The sequence below is a fragment of the Myotis nattereri genome (assembly GCF_964212035.1).
Source record: "Myotis nattereri genome assembly, chromosome: 1".
In the NCBI taxonomy this organism is placed as follows: Eukaryota; Metazoa; Chordata; class Mammalia; order Chiroptera; family Vespertilionidae; genus Myotis; species Myotis nattereri.
This window is the reverse complement of record NC_138075.1, coordinates 110,501,002-110,516,441: the sequence shown is the minus strand read 5'-3', so window position 1 is coordinate 110,516,441 and position 15,440 is coordinate 110,501,002. Positions and strand designations below refer to the sequence as shown.

General features: G+C 42.4%; 1 pseudogene across 1 annotated transcript; it reads left to right on the top strand.

The window, feature by feature from the left end:
* The first annotated feature begins 3,611 nt into the window (after positions 1-3,611).
* Positions 3,612-4,871, top strand: LOC308526241 (large ribosomal subunit protein uL4-like; annotated as a pseudogene). Its single transcript has one exon. The product of its transcript is annotated as a large ribosomal subunit protein uL4-like (transcript).
* The last annotated feature ends 10,569 nt before the right edge of the window (positions 4,872-15,440 follow it).

The window sequence follows — 15,440 nt, the reverse complement described above, 5'->3', positions numbered from 1 at the left end:
GTTCTCTGTGCTTCCTGGACTTGTAAGTCCATTTCTTTCACCAGGTGGGGAAAGTTTTCTGTCATGATTTCTTCAAATAGGTTTTCAATATCTTGCTCTCTCTCATCTTCTGGCACCCCTATAATTCTGATGTTGGTACACTTGAAGCTGTCCCAGAGGCTCCTTACACTGTCTTCATATTTTTGGATTCTTTTTTCATTTTGCTTTTCCAGTTGGGTGTTTTTTGCTTCTTTGTGTTTTGAATCTTTGACTTGATTCTTGCGCTCCTCTGGTCTGCTGTTGGGTGTCTGTATAATATCCTTCATTTGAGTAAGTGTATGCTTAATTTCCAGTTGGTCCTTTATCATAACATCGAGGGTCTGACTAGATTTCTTGAGGATTTCACTACATTTATCGGCGGTCTCACCAGTCTTTTCGAGGGCCTTACTAAGTTTATTGGCAGCTTCTATACAGTTCTTGAGAGACCTTAAAAGTGTGGTTTTGAGCTCTATATCTTCCATTTCTGACATTTGCGTCCTGTTTCTTTGTCTCCGCATTTTTTTTATCTTTTCTTGGTGCACCCCCTAGTGGTCTTTGTGCGCAGTCTTGTAGTTAAGCCTTGATTGTTGTCGGTAATACCAGGGGTGATTTGACCTCCAGGCTAACTGGCTATGAGAGTCAGCTGTGTCTGCAGTGGTAGAGCTTCTGTGCTGGATCTCTAGGGCGGTGCTAATCTAGCCTTTGCCTGAGGCTATCCGGCAAATGGCGCTGTGCAGGGCTTGGGCGGGGCGGGTCCCCGGGGATCTACAGGGCGGGCTGGAGCGAGCAGTTATGGCTGCTCTGCCTCTCAGAGTCTCAGCAACTGCTGCAAACCTCGGAGAGAAAGCTGCCTTCGAGTTCTGACCGAAGCCAGACAGTCCCGCTTCTCCCGTTTGAGTCTGGGTCCCTAGAGACTCGCCCAGATCTGGAGCTCAGAGTCTGAAACTCCCTCCTGATTGAAAACAACAACTGGGCCCTCTGCCGCCAGCCCGCTCTGCGCGCGTGTGCGCGCGTGCACTCCACACCTGAGTATTTCACTTCAGCACTGCGCCTCCTCTGAGTCTGGGTATGATATTCTCTTTCCTCCTAGTTGTAGCTGGATCCAATTTTTGTTCATATGTTCCTACTTTGTCTGGGGTCTTGCTATGGTTATGGTTTGGGGTTTATAGTTTCATGCATCAGGGGTTATTGTGTTTCTACTTTTAAAGGGAGCCCACTGTGCTGAATTTTAGCAGATCGGTCCATGTACAGCTGGGATCCAGTGACTAAGAAGGAACTGGTTTTCTAGTGTAACACTGCTTGGCCTGTGTATACTTTAGACTATGTGGGAAAATTACTACACCATCATACAATTGGAATTGTTTTGCCAATGGTGAGAGAAATGGGACAAAACCCCTTATGTCCAAGCCTTTATGTCTTTACACAATAAGGATTCTGCAAAGAAAGGGAACAATTAATGACGCAGAGAAGGGAACTGGCTTCAAAAGCCCTCCCTGATAGTAAGACACAGGATGAGAAGGAACATGAGAAAATGAGTCTCTTTAATGCCCTGAACCCAGGGAACCAAGGATTATCAGCAGGAAGATTTTCCCTGCCACCACCTCCACTGCTAGATATCCCTGAGATAGGGCCAGAGGGGGGACAACCCCACCCCATATGATGAAGGAATGGTCTCCCCCTTCAAGACCCAGCAGAGCATCCAATTTGGTCAGGGAGCATCCCTGTCCAGAACAGGACAATTCCCTTTGAGGCAATACCCTACAGGTGGAATAAACCTAGAAACCAGCCCGCTGGCCACTACTGAGCCCGCACTCCATTTTCCACTTCAAATTTACTGATTGGAAGAATTCCAGCCCCTCATATAGGGAGGATCCTCAGAAATGGTAGATCTTATTACCTTTATTTTTGCCATTCACCATGCAAACTGGACAGATGTACAGGCTCTCCTTAATAACCTGCTAACGACAGATATAAGGCAGCTAGTTATAGATAAGGCCGATGAAGAGGCTGGTTGCCTCCATCAAGAGATTCCCAATGGGACCCCCAACCTATCTGGGGCAATTCCCTTGACAGAGCCCAACTGGGACCCGAATAGCAGAGACCTAGTGCATATTGGAAGAACTTAAGAAGGAGTGCCTGAACAAGAGCCTGAATATGATAAGGCCATTCAACAGAAACAAAGCCAAGATCCTTTAGAAAGGATCTATTAGGCCTATCAAAAGCACGCTGATGCTGACCCACAGGAACCAGAAAATTTCCAGATGGTAGACATGACTGTTATTGGGCAAAGTGTCCTGGATATCAGAGGAAGCTCCAACATTTAGAGGGGCTGTTAGGAATAAATCCCTCCCAGCTGGTGGACATAGACTTGAAAGTTTACCATGCCTGGGAAACAAGGAAATTAAAGCAGGCTGCCATTTTCTTAGAAACAGTGCAGGGAAAACAGAAGGAGAGGTGGGACCTGAAAGAAAAGGGAAAGACCCACTCACTAAGCACCAATCAATGCACATATTGCAAAGAAGGCCTTTGGACAAAGGACTGCCTGGAACTCAAAAATAAAAATAAAAAGGATAGAAACCCTTGTGGAGAAATGTTAGAAAGGAATGATGAATCTGATGACAAACGAGGAGGCCCTAGATACCTCCCGACCTATTACTATTTCCCCACAGGAGCCCTGGGTACAATTGACAGTGGAAAACAAGTTAATTCACTTCCTCGTGTATATGGGAGCTACACATTCAGCGCTAAATATAAAACTACCAAGAAAAGTTCAGCTGCAGTGATGGTTACTGGAGTGACTGGAAAATTACAAAAAATAGGCGTTCCTTCAACCTCTAGAATACCAGCTTAGGGATCAAAAATTTACACATAGTTTTCTCTACGTGCCAGACTGCCCCATTCCATTGTTGGCCTGAGATTTACTTTGTAAATGACATTCACAAATAACCTCTTACCCTGAGAAGCAGCAGCTATGCTCAGGAGCCCCGCCGGAACATGCTCTCCAGCTCCAGGTGCTCCTGACTTGCTCTGAAGAGCCCGGAGGTGAACTCTTCCCACCTGAGATATACAAACAGGTTGATTGAGCTGTTTGGGCTGATGGAACCCTGGGTATGGTGGTTAACATCCAGCCCATAAAAATTAACCTAAAGAAGGGGCATATATCCCACAGAAGAAACAATACCTCCTTAAAAAGGAAACTTTAAAGGGAATTCAACCAGTATTGCAGAAATTCTTAACATCAGGATTAATTCAGCCATGCCAGTCTCCCTATAACATCCCTATTTTTCTGGTCAAAAAGTATCACTCTGATGACTAACCTCGGCACAAAAGGCTGAACTCATAGACCTCACCAGGGTCTTAGAATTATCCCAGGGAAAGAATGTTGACTTCGACACTGAGTCTAAATATGCCTTCATGGTAATCTAGGCCATGGGGCAATATGGAAAGAAAAAGGGTCTTAACCTCAGGGAATTAGGACATCAAAACATACAAATGAGCCTTTCCTGTGGGAGCTGCTGGGTTGAGAGGAGTGTAGCCTTCTCAACCCCCCACCCCCGCCCCCCTCCTCCCACCCCTTCTCCCCACCCCCTGCCATGGCATGTGCTCGTCCACTGATATCTGTGTACTCTGACAAGGATAAACATCTGGCAAAAATAAAAAATGTCACTTTGCCTACTGTGTTCAAGTCTCCCAGCTGACCAGATACTGTGAACTTTGTTAACACCAACTTGTGCAAAGACAATAGACAGCCCTATGATATCAGTGAATTGGCAAGTCATCAAACCAGTGCTGAGTCTGGGGTGCTGGCAGAGCTGTGGCTTGGATTCCTAGAGTCCAAGGTGGTGGAACTAATCGTTCTGGCCAGGGTGCTTTTGGAAATATGTGTCATGGGACCACATGTTTGCACCAACCAAAACCTGGCGCCATTGGAACCCAGAGTGAACACAACACAGAAACATCATGCCATCTGCTCTACCCTAGCTGCCTCAGCCTTACCAGCACTGGTCATGTCTAAAGGTCACCGTATTGAGGAAGTACCTGAACTTCCTTTGGTGGTTGAAGATAAAGTTGAAGGCTACAAGAAACCCAAGGAGGCTGTTTTGCTTCTTAAGAAACTCAAAACCTGGAATGAGAAAAAAAGGTCTGTGCTTCTCAGCAAATGAGAACTGGCAAGGGCAAAATGAGAAACCGTCATAGTATCCAGCGCAGGGCACCTCGCATCATCTACCATGAGACAATGGTATCATCAAAGCCTTCAGAAACATCCCTGGAAGTACTCTGCTTAATGTAAGCAAACTGAACATTTTGAAACTTGCTCCTGGAGGGAATGTGGGCCGTTTCTGCATTTGGACTGAAAGTGCTTTCCACAAGTTAGATGAGCTGTATGGACCTTGGTATAGAGCTGCCTCCCCCAAGAGTAACTGCAACCTCCCCATGCACGCGATGCTCAATACAACCCTTAGCAAAATCTTGAAAAGCCCAGAGATCCAAAGAGCCCTCCGAGTACCACGCAAGAAGATTCACAGTGGAGTCCTGAAGAAGAAGCCACTGAAAATCTTGAGGATCATGTTGAAGCTAAACTCATATGCAAAGACCATGCGCCGGAACACCGTTCTTCGCCAGGCCAAGAACCACAAGCTCCGGGTGGATAAAGCAGCAGCACTAGAAGCCAAATCAGATGAGAAGGGGGTTCCAGGCAAGAAGCATGTGGTCGGGAAGAAAGGACAGAAGACTGTGGGCCTTAAGAAGCAGAAGAAGCCTTTGGTGGGAAAAAGGCTGCAGCTACCAAGGAACCAGCAGCTGAGAAGAAGCCCGAAGAAAAGAAACCCACCACAGAAGAAAGAAGCCTGTGACGTAAACTTAAATTTGTTTATTCCATAAAGTCAAATCACTTTGGACAGCTAAGTTTTGAATAAAAATATGATTAAAGACAAAAAAATAACATGCAAATTAGATTTTTAAATTGTTAGAAGCACGGCCCGAACCAATATGCTCAATTAATATTTGACAAAGGAGGCAAGAACATACAATGGAGCCAAGATAGTCTCTTCAATAAATGGTGTTGGGAAAATTGGACAGATATATGCAAGAAAATGAAACTAGACCACCAACTTACACCATACCCAAAAATAAACTCAAAATGGATAAAGGACTTAAATGTACGACAGGAAACCATAAAAATTCTAGAAGAATCCAAAGGCAACAAAATCTCAGACATATGCCGAAGCAATTTCTTCACTGATACAGCTCCTAGGGCACTTGAAACTAAAGAGAAAATGAACAAATGGGACTACATCAAAATAAAAAGCTTCTGCACAGCAAAAGAAACCATCAACAAAACAAGAAAACCCACTGTGTGGGAAAACATATTTGCCAATGTCATATCTGATAAGGGCCTAATCTCCAAAATTTATAGGGAACTCATACAACTCAACAAAAGGAAGATAAACAATCCAATCAAAAAATGGGCAAAGGACCTAAATAGACACCTTTCAAAAGAGGACATTCAGAAAGCCAAGAGACATATGAAAACATGCTCAAAGTCACTAATCATCTGAGAGATGCAAATCAAAACAACAATGAGGTACCATCTCACACCTGTCAGACTGGCTATCATCAACAAATCAACAAACGACAAGTGCTGGAGAGGATGTGGAGAAAAAGGAACACTTGTGCACTGCTGGTGGGAATGCAGACTGGTGCAGCCACTATGGAAGACAGTATGGAGTTTCCTTAAAAAAATGAAAATGGAACTCCCATTTGACCCTGTGATCCCACTTCTAGGAATATATCCCAAGAAACCAGAAACACCAATCAGAAAGGATATATGCACCCCTATGTTCATAGCAGCACAATTCACCATAGCTAAGATCTGGAAACAGCCTAAGTGCCCATCAGTAGATGAATGGATTAGAAAACTGTGGTACATCTACACGATGGAATACTATGCTGCTCTAAAAAGGAAGGAACTCTTACCATTTGCAACGTCATGGATGGAACTGGAGAGCATTATGCTAAGTGAAATAAGCCAGTCAATGAAGGAAACATACCACATGATCTCACTCATTCATGGATAATAGAGACCATTATAAACTTTTGAACAATAATAGATACAGAGGCAGAGCTGCCTCAAACAGATTGTCAAACTGCAGCGGGAAGGCCGGGGAGGGTTGGGGGGCAGGAGGTAGGGGGGTAAGAGATCAACTGAAGGACTTGTATGCATGCATATAAGCATAACCAGTGGACATAAGACTTTGGGGGATAGGGGAGGCTAGGGGACTGTCTAGGGCGGGGGGATAAAATGGACACATATGTAATACCCTTTGTAATACTTTAAGCAATAAATTAAAAAAAAATTGTTAGAAGCAGTGAATCTACTGAACCAGATTGCCATAGTGCACTGCTCAGGACACCAGAAGAAAGGTTTCCAACAAGCCAGGGACACCAAACTGCCCATAAAGCAGCAAGACAGGCTTCCTGAGGGCTGCCACTTCTTGGATCTTTAATTTCCCACCTGAACTTATCAGAATTTAAAACCCAATACACAGAACCAGATGAGGACAGGGCCAGTGAATGGGGATTCTCTAACACTGACCCTAATTCTGTATGGAAGATTAATACTCATACTACGATCTTACTTTCTGAAGCTCTAGAATATCCCATTCTCAAACACCTACATGAAGGGACCCTTATAGAAGGGATGCTTTAATGACCTCATTAGACCACATTTGAAGGGCCTTCATTTACAAAGAACCATTCAGAAGATTATCCAAGCCTGGCCAGTGGTTGAGCATCAACCTATAAACCAGGAGGTGACAATTCGATTCTCAGTCAGGGCACAGGCCCGGATTGCAGGCTCGATCCCCAAGGGAGGCGTGCAGGAGGCAGTTGATCAATTATTCTCTTTCATCATTGATGTTTCTATCGCTCTTTATCCCTCTCTCTTCCTCTCTGAAATCAATAAAAATATTTTTTAAATTAAATATGTAACTGCCATTTGACCCAGTGATTTTACTTCTAGGAATATATCCTAAGAAACCCAAAGCATCAATCAGAAAGAATGTATGCACTCCTATGTTCATAGCAGCACAATTTACAATAGCTGAGATCTGGAAACAACTCAAGTGCCCATCAGTAGATGAGTGAATAAAAAAGCTGTGGTACATTTATACCGTGGATACTATGCAGCAGTTAAAAAGAAGACTCTCTTACCCTTGGAGACAGCATGAAGGGACCTGGAGAGTATCATGCTAAGTGAAATAAGTCACTCAGAGAAAGACAAGAATCACATGATCTCACTCATATGTGGAATTTAGTAACAAAATAAACTGATGAATGGAATGGATCCAGAGACATGGAAGCATGGAGCAGAGCGCAGAATCTCGGAGAGAAGGCGAGGCAGGGTGGGTGGGTGGGAGGTAATCAACCAAGGACCTTGTATGCATATATGCATGGCCCATGGACACAGACTATGGGGTGGTGAGGGCCTGAGGTGGGCTGAAGGGGGTCAATGGGGGAAAAAAGAGATTTAAAAAAGGAAAATATATATATAAAAATTATCCAAACCTGTCATATATGTGCCAAAAACAATCCTAAAACAGAACATGCCCCAATAGGAAAGGGAGTACAATATAAAGGAATATGCCCGCTTGGGGACTGGCAAGTTGACTTTACACACATGTCTAAAACCTTAGAAAACTTTTAAATTTTTTTATTTTTTGTAGACACTTTTTCTGGATGGGTAGAAGCATATGTCCCTAGAAATGAGAAGAAAAGCTAACTAAGGTAGAAAAATTTCTACTCAAAGAAATAATCCCCAGGTTTGGACTTCCTTACAGCATTCAAAGCAACATTGGACCCTTATTCACTCCAGGAATCACCTAGAAGATAGGACAGGAATTACAGATTTAATGGAAACTACATGCATCTTGGAGACCCCAATCTACCAAAAAGACTGAGAAAATGAACCATACAATAAAGAAGACCTTGGCAAAAATATGCCAGAAAACACATTTGAAATGGGACTAGGCCTTCCCTATTGCCTTGCTCCGGGTTAGGCTAGTGCCCCGAAGTGGGCTTAAATTAAGCCCCTTTAAAATAGTTTATGGGAGACCCTTCCAAGTTCCTGTTTTAGGGACACCCCCTTTAGATTTATAACACGAATCAAAAATCAAACAACATGTACAACATCTAGGGCAGACACTAACTATTTTGCACAAGTTTGCTCATTGCAGGTCCATCTACCTGTCTGATGAGCCCTTACACTTGTTCCAGCCAGGAGATAGAGTCTAATAAAGACCTGGAAGACTCAAGGTCCTGAACATCAGTTAGCTGAGCAATGGACTGGTCCCTATGATGTCCTGCTGACAACACACTCTTCCCTAAAACTCACGGGAATCAAGCATTGGATCCATCACACATGGATAAAGCAGGTGCCACCTGAGGAAAACTCTGATCTTGTTGCTGCTGTTGATACTGCAAGGGAAAGCGGGACCTGCACTCCTGAAGGAGGTTTAAAATGCCTCTCTTGGAAAGGGACAATGCTAATTGACAATGTTACTTTTTATTTTATTCCGCATTTCCCAGATAATGGCTTCCTTGGCAGATTTATTCTGCTGTTGGTGTGCCACCCAAAGCCCTGCTCAGGATTAGATCATGGGGATCTGTTAGTCTCTCCAGTTTCTGATTTTACTACAATTTCCCCTGTACTACTAGGCATACCCCTCACTGAACACTTGATTGTCTACACAGTAGGTTTTACTTTGGAAGCTCACTGGCAACACCGTCTCCTGAAATATGAAGCAGTCTACTAGCTTGGCTTGTTCAGCAGTGCCATCCTCTACACACCGTGTATGCTGCCTTCCAAGGACAGCAATCCTCCTCCCTCACGTAAAGGCTTCCCTTTATTCTTTTTTGTTGCTGTTGTTAATCCTCACCTGAGGATATTTTTCCACTAATTTTTAGAGAGAGTGGAAGAGAGGGGGAGAGACAGAGAGAGAAACATTGATGTAAGAAAGGCACATTGATTGGTTGCCTCCGACACGTGCCCTGACCAGGGCCAGGGATCAAGCCTGCAACCAAGGTATGTGCACATGACGGGAATTGAACCCGGGACCCTTCAGTCCATGGGCCAAAACTCTATCCACTGAGAAAAACTGGCTAGGGTGAGGCTTCCCTTCTTCTTTTAGTACATAATAAGAATCTCCGGAGCCAGGGATAGGTAAGACTATGCCCTGTGACAGATGAATGAAACTACAGAAAATGAGATCTTTATCCATTTCCCCTTGTAAGATTAGAAGGATCCAAAGTTTTGAAGGAGGGAATTGTTATAGTAGGGAGTCAGTCAGAGTGCCTGGGAGTCTCCCCCATTGACAAAGATGGTGGCAGGGGGAAGTTCTTTCACTGAGCTGCCAAAAGCTAGAAAGATATGTGAATAGAAGAAGAAAAAAAAAGCCCTTCCCTCCCTATCCTTATAAGATGCTCAAATTTGAGCAAGAAAAGGGATGATCTTTGAGACAGAGGGAGATGAGATTGGTCTTTGAGATGGAAGTCCATCATTCCAGGCTGTGTGGCTCCTAAATAAAACCTCTTTCCTTTTGCACCAACACCTGCCTCATGAGTTTGACTTTCTCGGTAGTAGGCAGCCAAGCCCCTGGCTTTTGTTCAGTTGTAAGAATACAAAGTCCACTGTTAGTTTCTTAGTCACTGTGAGTGCTATAACTTTTGACAGGGGGATGCTTCAACTCATCCAGAAAAGAAAAGTGTGCACACACTATTACCAATAAATATTCTTAACTCGTAAAGGGAAGTAATTGTGTGAGGTCTCTTCAGAGATGTTCCGAGGGTCCCTTAGGACACGGTTCTAATATAAATCCCACCTTTATAAGTTTCCTGGCTTATACTGTTCACAGGTGAGGCATGCGCTGGCCATGTCCTTTGTTGTTTCTCCACCAGTGCTTAATATCATGACCAACTTTTCCCCTCTGTGGTAGTAAGCGTCCACTTGAAGTTTTCTGGTGTTACTGGAGGCTGTCCTCATAGATCTTACAAACAATCTTGTGCATATATGATGAAATTCTTGAGCTTCTCCATAGGCTTATCTGTGTGTGTGGGGGGGGGTGGTCAATTTTTTAATTGATTTTGAGAGAGAGAGAGAAACATTGATTAGTTGCCTCCCACATGCACCCGACCAGGGATTGGGCTGCAACCTGAGTATATGCCCTACACAGGAATTGAACCCGCTTCCTTTTGGTGTAGGGGACAATCCTCCAACCAACTGAGTCACACCAGCCAGGGCTTATCAATTTGTTTTTTAAAGAAATGACTGCTCCATCTTGTGCCAGAAGTAAGAATGTGCTCAAAGAATGTCAGGCACAGAAGCCAGATTAAAGGAGTTCCCACTAGCTAAATCTGGCCATCAAAATAACAGTAGTAATGGATTATAATCCATTGAATAAAATCAAAATTAATGGATCCATATTGACAGAGATAAATAGATAAGGGAGAAGGAAAGACCCTATAGTAAATGTTAAGTAATAAATGCAGAAGGGATGATAGAGTTTAAAAATCACTATCTGGCAATCATATGATAATTTGATTCTAGCAAGAGCCATCAAAGTACTGTAAGGAACAGGATATTTAAAAAATGTGAAATAATCTCTCCACAGGTTAGTTATTTATTACAAAGGGGAAAATAGTAACTTTACAGTAGAGAAACTTAGAGGACATGTCTAGGACTTGGGGATCAAAGTTAACATCGCTAATATGGGAACAAGCCACAATCTCCTGCCTGTAGGATCAATGAGAACACAGCGTCTTCTGAGGTATTCCTGCCGCCTATGCATAACCTGAAGCTAATGAAGTATCAGACAAACCCAAATTGAGGGACATTCTACAAAATAACTGGCCCCAACTCTTCAAAATGTCAAAGTTGAGAGGACAAAAAAAGACTAAGACTGATCCAGATGAAAGACAGCTCAGGCCCTGACCGGTTTGGCTCCGTGGATAGAGCGTCAGCCTGCGGACTGAAGGGTCCCAGGTTCGATTCTGGTCAAGGGCATGTACCTTGGTTGTGGGCACATCCCCAATAGGGAGTGTGCAGGAGGCAGCTGATCGATGTTTCTCTCTCATCAATCTTTCTAACTCTCTATTCCTCTCCCTTCCTCTCTGTAAAAAAAAAAAAAATCAATAAAATATATATTTAAAAAAAAAAAAAGAAAGAAAGACAGCTCAGGAGACATGACAGCTGAAATGCAACAGGTGATCCTGGATTGGATCCTGGACCTGAAAAATATTTATTGCAGAAGACAAGGAGGACAATGAGTGAAATCTAAATAGTCTGTTGGTTGAATAACAGTGTTTTATCAATGTCAGTTTCCTGATTTTGATGCATTTGCATTGTGGTTATATAAGAAAATGTCTTTGATTTTTTAAAAATATATTTTATTGATTTTTTACAGAGAGGAAGGGAGAGGGATAGAGAGTTAGAAACATCGATGAGAGAGAAACATCGACCAGCTGCCTCTTGCACAACCCCTACTGGGGATGTGCACGCAACCTAGGTACATGCCCCTGACCGGAATCAAACCTGGGACTTTTCAGTCCGCAGGCCGATGCTCTATCCACTGAGCCAAACCGGCTAGGGACAAAATGTCTTTGATTTTTAATGTGTTTTTTTATTATTGATTTTTTAGAGAGAGAGGAAGGGAGATGGATAGAGAGATAGAAACATTGAGAGAGAAACATCATCAATCAATTCGCTGCCTCCTGCACACCCCCAATTGGGGATTGAGCCTGCAACCAGGGCTTGTTATGGGTCAATGCTCAACCACTGAGACACACCAGTAGCCGGGCTTAAATTTCCTTTTTTTTTTTTTTTTTTTAATTTTTCAAACAAATAAAAGAAGTCACTGTTTAAAGATTTCAGACAGCAGCTTGTAAGCATGTTCTGCTGTAGCTTGTTCTGCTACAGTATTTCCTCTAATTCTTTTTAGTATGAACCTCTACTTAATGACAGCAATTTCCAAGATATCAGGAAACTCATTTATTTGGTGTCCATTTTTAATAGGGATACTTGGGAAGGTTAAAAACACACACACAACTCTTTCTTTCCATGATATTCTGAAATTATGGACCACGAGTCAGAATGTTAGAGTGTGTTGGTTGTTCCTTACTGTGTTTAACAAGATATTGTAAGAGATAAGCTCAGGCAAGAACATACTGGTTTGCAGCAGAAATTAAAAGGAATAAGGAGTCCAAAAGTGGGGCCTTGAAAGGTTGGAGAAGACACTGAACCCCAACAGCAAGAGAAAAGATTTGAAAAGGCTTTGAGAAACAAAGATACACTAAGATATTTCAGTTAAACAGAGAAATTCAGCACTATTGCAAATAACAGTTTAAAAGCTTTCATGTGGCTTCACTGTAACTTCCATGGAGTTGGAAGGGAGAGGCAGGCATGGAGTAAAGAAATAAAGAAATAAATGAAAGCCCTGGCCAGTGTAACTCAGTTGGTTGAGTGTCCTTCTGTGCACTGAGAGGTTGCCAGTTAGATTCCTAGTCAGGGCACATGCCCTGGTTGAGGGTTGTGGGCTCAGTCCCCAGCAGGGGACACGCAGGAGGCAGCTGATGGATGTTTCTCTCTCTTTCCCTCTCCCTTCCTCTCTCTCTAAAATCAATTTTTAAAAAAGAGAAAGAAATGGAAAAGGGAGAATGGGAAACATGACCAAGTCATGTCCAACGCAATTATAAAATCCTGGTAGATGTACATTATGAAGACTCCCTTTCTGGAAAGTTTCTAGATTAAATCCAATTTTGCTCTTTAGGAAAAATTATCTTGTCATTGTTCTCTTTATTCCTTGGTTCTCCCTCTGGCAAGTCCTTTCTCAGCCGTTGCTCTCCTTGGCTATAGTGAAGTGGGAAGCATGCCCTCAATGGGAATAATCCAGTTCTTCCTAATTTTTTGCTAGTGTCCTGTGTTCCAGTTCTTTCAGTTGGTACTCTGCAAATGCAAGGTACAGGTCAGCTTTATGTCCAGCATGATCTGGTTTTACTCTTTAATTTAGGACTTCATATAGCTTCTTTCAGCCAAATCACAAAGCTAATATGCAACCATATCCATTCTCTGTGGCCCACTATTGTAAAGTGTATATTGAAAAATAAACTCAAATAGTTACAAGTCAAATATTTACATTGATAGGAGAAACATAACATGGTGGTTAAAAGCATGAATTGCAGTCAGACAGCCCTGGGTTCAAATCTCAGCTCTGCGACCTATAACATACAACTTAATCTTGAGCAAGTTACTTAACTCCTGTATTAGTTTTCTCACCTGTAAAATGGGGATGTTGTGAGGATTAAATAATAAAAATTTAAGTGAAGTGTTAGTGCATGATAACTATCGATTAATAAGTACTGTAGATTTTTTTAATTTAAGATCTTTATTATTTAAAGTATTACTATGTCTCCATTTCCCCCCCATTGACCTCTCCCTGGCCACTCCCAATCCCCTAGATTTTTCTTTAATATGTATTTTTTTCTAATTACCAAAGAAAGCAAAAATTAAATTTGAGTCTATGGTTAAGACATGTCTTGTATGATAATTATCTTTATTGTCAAGATGGGAGAATGTTTTTCAAAAGATTAAATCATTCCATTTTTTTTTTCATTCTTTTTAAGAAGAGAATCCTCAAATTTTGTGATAATTTATTTTAATATTTTTGTTTCCTTGGGTTTGTTGTTGTTGTTGTTGTTAATCTTCACCAGAGTATATTTTTCCATTGATTTTTTTTTTTTTTTTTTTTTTTTTTTAGGGAGAGTGGAAGAGGGAAAGACAGAGAGAAACATCAGTGTGACAGAAACACATCTATTGGTTGCCTCCTGCAACCAAGTTATGTGCCCTTGACTAGAATCAAACCCACGACTGCAGGCTGACGCTCTATCCACTGTGCCAAACCGGCTATGGCCATTTTAATTTTGTATCAAATTATTGGGGTTAGTATTGGGTCAGGGCTGATCCTATATTGTAGATGCAGGAAATTCAGTCATTGCACATGCCATAATCAATGTTAAAGCAAACACAGGCTTCATTAGCCTTAGGAGGTGGGAGGGAAGGGATTGTAGAAAACACACAAATGTAAATGCCATTTTCCTAACACTTGAATTCCAGAAATGAAACTGGAGGGCTGAACTGTCCATATTAGGAAATAACTGATTGTTTGATGACCACAGTGTTAAGCTAAGTATTTTGCCCACCGGCAGTGGGCGGGGCAGTGGACCGGGATGGGGGTGAGGAGAAGCATGGAAGGGAATTGGTCAGGAAGATATTATTATTATAGGTCAGTTAGTTTTATATCCACTCTATTCTCTTCCAACATAATCTCAGGGTAGTTATAAGCACTCTAAAATCAAATTTTCACCTTAATTGGAAAGACTGAAAAGATCCAGCTTAGTTTTTTTTGTTTTTGTTTTTAAAGTATATTTTATTAATTTTTCACAGAGAGAAAGGGAAGGGATAGAGAGTTAGAAACATCAATCAGCTGCCTCCTGCACGCTCCCCACTGGGGACGTGCCCGCAACCAAGGCACATGCCCCTGACCGGAACCGAACCTGGGACCCTTGAGTCTGCAGGCTGATGCTCCATCCACTGAGCCAAACCCGTCAGGGCCCAGCTTAGTTTTTAACAATGAAATTTCTGAATCCGATTCCCAAATGAGGTTATATGTTAATCTCTGAAATTGCAGCAGGGTTAAAAACATGTGTTAAGATTGGTTTGAATCAATCAAAGCATTCAACATGTGCCCTTGCTATAAAGTAGTAAATGAAGGCCTGGTGTATAAACAACCTTTTCAACTTCTCTGGCACTGAATATATTTCACCTTAATAAAATATCAGGAACTCCCATTTTTTATACACTGAGTGGCCAGATTATTATGACCACCCATCAGTACTTCGTTGGGCCACCTTTTGCCTTCAATACTGTGGTGATTCTTCTTGGCATTGACTCCATGAGATGTTGAAAGGTGATGTGAGGAATCTGACACCATGCCTGATGAATAGCACTGTCCAGTTCTGTGAGATTTGATGGTTGTGGAACCAGCTGCCTGATGGCTCTTATAACTTTGCCCCACAAATGCTCAATTGGATTGAGATCTGGTGATTGTGGGGGCCACCTAAGCAAGGTAAAGTCTCCCTCATGTTCTTGAAACCACTCCTGCACAGTACGAGCACCATGGCATGGCGCATTGTCTTGTTGGAAGAAGCCATCTCCATTGGGATACGCCATCAATATGATAGGATGAACCTGACCAGCAACGATACTTAGGTATGTTGTGCTATTCAGACATTTATTATGATCTGGCCCTCTAGCAACTTCAGCGTGAAATTATAGCTAATTTGCCTACAAGCGTCAGGTGGTCATAATAATC